A 7457-nucleotide genomic window follows, 5' to 3' on the forward strand; every position below is an offset into this window, starting at 1 on the left:
GAGATGTTTTACATTTCCAAGCCTATGTAAATATTATATATAGCTGACCCACATAGTATACTATAATTATATATACTTTTTTTTTAACATTTACTTTCTTATATAAACATTTCTTGTTATCTCTGGAATTAACTTTTTTTTTTTCCTTCTTCACTTCCATAGCTTTCTAGGTACCCCTCCCATCCATCCCTCGACTCTCTTACAAAACTCTGATATCCCTTCAGTTAGCTCAGACACAGCACGCACTTTGGCAGCTTCGTCTTCTTTGAGGCAGTTCCCTTAGCCGACGGTGCATTTATTATGGCTGTTCAAGTCACTGTCCTCACTTCTAGGTTTCTGACTCCTTCACTACTTGTGAACGACAGGGGTAAACTCGGAATAAGTGAGGCGGTACTTGTGTTCAGAATGTTGGGGGTTTTCTAGTGTTCTATACAAACAGAGGACATAAAACGCCTCCTAGCAATTTTTTTTTTCTCTGAGATGAGAATTTTTCAATAGATGCTACACTAAGTATGAATGCCTGTTACTTTACTGCCTTTTCATCTCTCCTTTTTATTTCCTTTATAAGCATATCAATTTCCTTAGCACAAGGCTATTAACATTTTCTCAAATTTGGGGTGAAGCAGCAATATTTTCTTTCCATATAGTGAAAAACACTGCATCCATATCCAATCTTGGAAAAATATTGCTTCTGGCATTAAAATTGGTACAACACTTTTGGGAAATAATTTGTCAGTATGCAAGAGAACTACAAAAATCATCATTCCTTTGTGTTTGCAATTTTAGTCTAGGAATCCATTTTAAGGAAATAATCCAAAACATGGATAAAACTATATGTAAGAATAGTCACAACTGTATTCTCTGTACTAGTGAGAACCTGATAACAATATAATGTCCACTACTAGGGAAATGGCTAAAGTGTGGAATATATACTTTGCTTTTTACATACATGTAATAATATGAAAATAAGTACTTACTGTAACATTAAACAAAAAAATAGGGTCGTCTGTCTAGGTACACTGTGATTACAACCATGTCAAACATACATGTTGAGACCTGAAATTCCATACAGTTTATGTCTACATGAACTTGGCTTCATTATTCCAATATTTGTTAGCATCACTTTACTCATCCAGGAGTCTTTTGGCCAGGCAAATAACTTCATTGTTCATAAAAGGAATTTCTCAAGAGACCAACCAAATTGCTAGTAGAAAGCATCAATNGGGCAGTGTCACTGGCCCTCATATGTGGGATCTGAACCGGGGCCCTCTGGCGTCCCAAGCCAGCTCTTAACCATCGCGCCACTCGGCCGGCCCTACTACCTGTTCTTTTACATTAACGGGCTTCTGAGTCCTTATGTTAAGCCCAAGCCTTCCATGTAAATGTCAGTTTATAGAACTGAGCTTCTGTCTGCTCCCCACTACGACACCTGGTTGGGATTCTGCTGGACATTGGCTGCCCTTGCCCCCGTCTAGAGGCTGGCATTCTCCTGTCCTTGAGAAGACCTCAGAGACACCAGTAGAACTGCCTACTGGGCCCCTGAGCACCCACTGCCCTCTGGTTTCCTGGGAGAGTGCCCTTGCCTACTTGTGGTGACCCCTGCCCACTCTCTCTGAGCTCATCACATGGATAAGTCATGCTTAAGCCATGAATGGAGATGCCTATGAGATCTGGGCCTTGTCTTTCCTTTGTCCACACTGCACTCAGCTGTTGGCCCTTCAGCTGATCAGCAGCCCCAGCAGCAGGTCTGACCTGGTAGATGGGTCCAGTACCCGGCCTGTCCCACTTGCCTGGTCTCAGTGCCAGAAAACACTCACATCTCAGCCACAAGTCCTGGGTACCTTACAATAATTCTAGTTACTTGGGGTTTGTGATTTGTCCTTTTAGCAGTATCATGGAAGCCCTGAGAGCTAGTGAATTCTCCTTTTTAAATATGAGAAAATGAACTCAGAGTGTATTTATGAATATACAATAGGCTCATAATAATTGCTGAGTGACTGGATAATGAGTTATGAAGTCCTGGGAAACCCACAGGTCAGAATGACAGCAGTGCTTTCTTTTCCCACTCCATCTTCTGAACAGCTTCAGGGAGTTTCGGCCTAGTTGTAATTGATAAGGAAAATAGGTGTCTTTAATTCTCTCCACTGCTGTCTTGTCTGATTAACACCATGGTTTATGGCCAGTGGTTACATGAAAAAACAAACAAACACGTTATCTTCACATTTAAGCTCATAATTCCAAATGTGACACAAATGACCTGGGCACTATTCATGGTAGAAAATATGAAAGGGGCTTAATGTAAAGGCCAACCTTTGAGGCCTTTTGTGGCCACTACTCAGTTTCCACTCACGCCTGGCCAGCACCACAGGCTGCTATCATCCCACAGACAGGCTTGTCAGCTCTGCCTTGGCTCTTACAGCTGACCGGGTTCCCAAGGCCATGAGACGGAGCCTATTTGGACTTTTTTTTTTTTTTAAGTTGGGATGAAAAAACCAACATTTTCATCTTCTCATTGCTATTTTTAATGAAACATCAACATGTTTTGGTCATATTTGAAGTGATGATTTGTCAGTAAAAAAATCCTGAAGCATGAGAAAAGATGGTTCAAAAAAAGAGCAGATTGCCATCTGGAGACTAAAAGAACGAATGGAGGGGTGCACTCAGGGTGAGCTCATGAAGGAAGAAACCTCAGGGGCTGTCCCTCCATGGGCTTGAGTCAATAATGGTTCCTCTGATTTATTGTCAGTTCTTTGGAGACAGAAATGTCTGAAAACTTGGCAAGACTGTTTGAGCAGTACCCAATGAGGGTTTTGGAGCCCAAAGCTTCCTGTGATGAAATCCATCAAGGCATTAAGCTGAAGCCTCCCAAATGCAGGCTGAGGTTTGAAGAAGTTGGGTTAGGGAAGCAATCAGAAGACTCCACCTCCATCCCCCACCCCCATAGATTCTGACTCTACAGAATAGGAGAAATAATTGAGTATTTTGAAAAAAAAATGAAGCTCTCTAAAGACATCAGCAATAACATATTTTAGTGTGGAAAATTGTATTAGTCTGCAAATAATAATAAAACAGCTAAAATATATGTATTCCAAAGAGAACACATCATGGGCCAAAATAGCACTCCGTTACTGCAAACACTGGTTTTATACTGCCCTGTGTTTTGATTTCTGACTTTCACTTCCTCTGAACATGAACCACTCACGTCCACTGCAGCCTCAGGGCTGCTGACTGCTCTGAAGAGATAATCACCAGACCCCTAACACTTCTTGGCCCAACACTTCCTCTCCTTGTGGCTCTCACACCTTCCACATTCCCTCTTTGGTTTATCCAAACCTCCAGTCCAAGTGTCCGAGAGCCCACAAGTTTTGCACCCTTCCTGCCCGGTCTAGCCCAATGACTGGCCCATTGCTTTGAGTCTTCGGGCCCTGGTCCTTCATGTCCTCTAGTCCTCAGCTATGGTGAACGGAGATGAAGGCACCTTTCACCTGCCTTCCCGGGAGCTAGGCCTTGGCCACTGAATGCTCTGGAAGAAAGTCACACAATTGCACCAATTGGTGCCATCACAAATTCATGATCCCCAACCACAGGCGGCCCTTCCCACGGCCCATTCATTCTGTGTTTAGACATCACTAGCTCCAACGCATTTGGCCAAAACTTCACAGCTCCCCTCAGGCTTCCTCTACCAGCTCACTGTCTTTACTCGCAGCACATGATTCTCCTCCTGCTACCTGGATAAAACTGAACCAGTAGGAGTGAACTCTTCACACTCTCACTATATCCCCCCAAAAATGTGGTTCTGTATTCAGCACTATGAGCCCTCCTCCTGCGCAAGAACGGTCTATTTTCTGTCCTGTGGATGCCATGGCCATGCTCAGGAACATCCCCACCCACCCCACTCTCCAGGCCAATCATTTCTCTCCCAGATGCACCTCACCATTTCCACTACAGAGAGATTGCTTCTGTCAGTTCATCCTGCTTCTCCACAACTCCGCCTTTAGTCAGAAGGCCCTTACTGTAAACTTGTGGGGCTCCTTACTGGTCTTCCTGCCCCCTCCATTCTTTGCTTTGTCCAGTCCATCTCCACACCACATGTGAGTAACCCTGCACAGCAATCTTCCTAACACACAAGTCTGAAGGACACAAAGGGGTGTCCCTTGTGTGGGTTGTGTGTGCTCTCCTGTTGGCATTGAGCCTTGATCCCTGTTGGGACATCAGTGGGTGTGGTTGATCCTCAGGCTGACTGGCTGTGAGATCTGGTCATGATTATGGTGGACAAGATGTTCTTTTGGGGGGGGCAGGGAGGGTGACCCCATGAAGCAGGAGCCGCTTTGGTGGGGCTCTGGTACCAGCCAAGCCTGACTTTGGGTGTATCGTTTGTGGAGCTGGTTGGGTGGTGGTCGGGTGTGTCTGAAGCTGGACACTAGGTGTGTTGGTTCTGGGTCCTCTTGGGAGTGACTGTGGTGCAGGCCAAGCTCAGCCACCACTTGTGCCAGGCTTGGGGCCACCTGGTAGCTCCTGAAAAGTGATCTGTCATTGGTTGTCACCTGTGCTGGGCTTGGAGGTGGTTGGGAGAGGCTATGCTGTGAACCGATGCCGGGCTTGGGGCCTTTTGGTGGGCACCAAGATGCAAGCTGAGGCCAGTTGTCACTTGTACTGGCCTTGTGGCCACTTAGTTGAAGTTATGTTTTAGGTGAAGATTGGTTGCCACTTGTGTCAGTTTTGGGGTCATGTGACGGGAGTTATAATGCAAGTTGAAACTGGTCGCCACTTGTGCTGGGCTCGGGGCTGCTTAGCGAGAGCTACCAGGCACACCGAGGCTGGCCACTGCTTGTTTGGGGTTTGTGAGTATTTGAGAAATTTTGAGGCAGTCTGCAGCATGAGCTGAAGCAGGCTGCTTGGGTGCTGCTGAAGGAGCTGCTGGAAGAGGCTTAGGCCAGGTGAGCGAGTTCAGTCATGTGGGGGTAACAGTGGCACCCAGGTTAGTGCAGAGCACAGACTTGGCCCCCCGCCTGCATCAGGCCAACGGGGTGGCAGGAAGAAAAGCTCAAAAAAAGAACAGAGAACAATGGCATCTGCCAGCACTTCCATCCCTGGAGAGTTGGCCTGATGCCTCCCTCCAGCCCCGCCCTGAAGTTAGTCAATTTAGTTCCTCCCCACGTGACTCTGGTATTTCTTGAGCTGCTGCTCCTGCACTGGGGTGTCAAGCCAGTGATTTTGTGAGTCTGTGTGCTTACCCTTTAAGAGCTGTGTTCTCAGGCTCCCTCAACCCTTTGTTTTAGATGCAATCTCTGCTGGTTTTCATGGCCAGAGATTATGGGGACTCCTTTACTGGCACTGGTGCCTGGGATGGGGAGCCCGGCGTGGGGCTGGGACACCTTGCCCCTTAGGGGGTCCTCCAGGGCTAAGTATCCCTCTTGATTTTTAACCACCACATGCGGGTGTGTGACCAGCCTGTTCTATGTCTCCACCCCTCCTACCAGTCTCAAGGTAGTTTCTGTATAGCCTTCTTTATGGGACTTCTGTTCAGCTAGTATTCAGGTGGTTCTCACATGTGGTGGTTCTGATAATTTTGAGGTGGTCACAGGAGGAAGTGAGCACAGCATTTACCTACTCCGCCATCTTGACCGGAAGTCCCATGTGCATATACTGTAAATCTTGCTTTTTCCTCATTTTATGCCATTAGTTCTGACTTCTTGTTACCAGTCTTCAAGAACACTTATTTTTTTAAAAAATAGGACACACCCTTCTATTGCTTGGATGTGTTACATTTTATGTAACTATCTCTATACTAACATTTTTATGACTTGAAATTTTTGCTTGTTGATTCTCAGGATACTCATGTACCACTTTGAAATATTTTCTAAACAAAGGTTTTCAATAGCGAAGTTTTAGCTCAAAGGACGTCCATTTTTTAGATTCTTGATCCATATCACCAAATTGCATTCAAAAAAGGTTATCCTAATTTAGTGCCCACCAGCTATTATCAATGAGTACAACTGTCACCATATTCGTCTCAAAATTGGGTGCTGTCATCTTATACGTTTAGCTAATTTCATATGCAACAAATGTTACTTCATTGTTGTTTTTACTTATGTTTGTTTGATTAGTAGTTTAATTTTTTTACCACGTTTGTTTATGGTTCATCTATTGTAAATGACCTATTTATCTATTAACATATTTCCTCCCTTCCTTTCCAATACTTATCCTTAATAGTGTCTTATATTTTTAAGCAATTCAGATGAATTCTTTATAAAGATATTAATATTGTCATATTTGATGCAAATGATTTTTTAGCCTATTTGCTCTTTTTATCTTGGCTATATTTTTCTTTGACTGAGATCTAAGTTTTAAAATTTAATACAGTGAATTCTGCCAACTTTTTATAAATTCTTAACCGTAGAAATTTGCCTTACCAAAAGGAATAAAAAGGAGAGAAAGAAAAGGAAAGTTATCTGAAGGTGATAGTCAAATTGTATTTGTTCTTGTCTTCAGGCCCAGCCATCCTCGGTTGGGTAAATCTGGTCAAGGTCACACAAATTCCTCCCCCCTCCCTTACTGTAAGGCAGGATTCAGAGATGAGGTGGGATCAGCTCATGCGTGGAAAGCTCAATCCTTAGGAGTTCCTCTTCCTCTGGGTTTGGAGCAAGGATTTGGGTCAATTGTGGATGGTGAGATGAGAGATTGAGGTACAGTGAGGGAAGGGACAGTGGGTGGATCAGGAGACTCTCTGCCACATTTCTGAATTACAGTCCTGAAGCCTGCTTAATGCTCATCGTGTATTTACCAATTTTTCCCCTCTTGGAGGCAAATAACCTGGGACTGTGGACTATTGGTCCCATCACACCAAGAGCTGTGTGTGCTTTTTCACAATGAGAAAATTCACATTATTGACACAAAAGGCTTGTAAACCCGTAATACTTGTAGACTTCCATTTAGAGCTCTGTCTAAAAGTCCTTTCAATTGGCTGCTTAGCACTGTTACTAAAGATCAAAGAGGGGACTGCCCCTTAACCCTGTTGCAAATGACTTAACAGGCCAGCTGTGATCTCTGCCAATCACTTCCGCTCAAGGAGTTTCAGGTGCCTCCAGAAACCTCCCCTCCACTCCCTGTTACCTGCCACCGTCCTTCCAGTGGATGCCCAGTTGCAAACTCTGTATGTACATCTCAAAGACTCCTGAGCCAGATATGCTCTGTCCTACACAGGAGGGAAAATAAGCAAGAGAAGTGAAGCCAGTGTGGTGGCATCTGAGTGTTACAGGAATCATTTTTTTTTAATCTCTTAAAATGTATCAGTCATCCATGCAAATAGCTCTATAAAGCCATTGTGAAAAACAGGAATTCAATGCACCAGGCCTGTTCCCCAACCATTTCACTCCCCAGAGGCAATTATTCTCAATTTTAAAAGTTATCACGTGTATCCTTATCGCCCTAAATAAAAAGTATATTAAATTGCTACT

The sequence above is a fragment of the Hipposideros armiger genome, unplaced genomic scaffold (assembly GCF_001890085.2).
Source record: "Hipposideros armiger isolate ML-2016 unplaced genomic scaffold, ASM189008v1 scaffold_192, whole genome shotgun sequence".
In the NCBI taxonomy this organism is placed as follows: domain Eukaryota; kingdom Metazoa; phylum Chordata; class Mammalia; order Chiroptera; family Hipposideridae; genus Hipposideros; species Hipposideros armiger.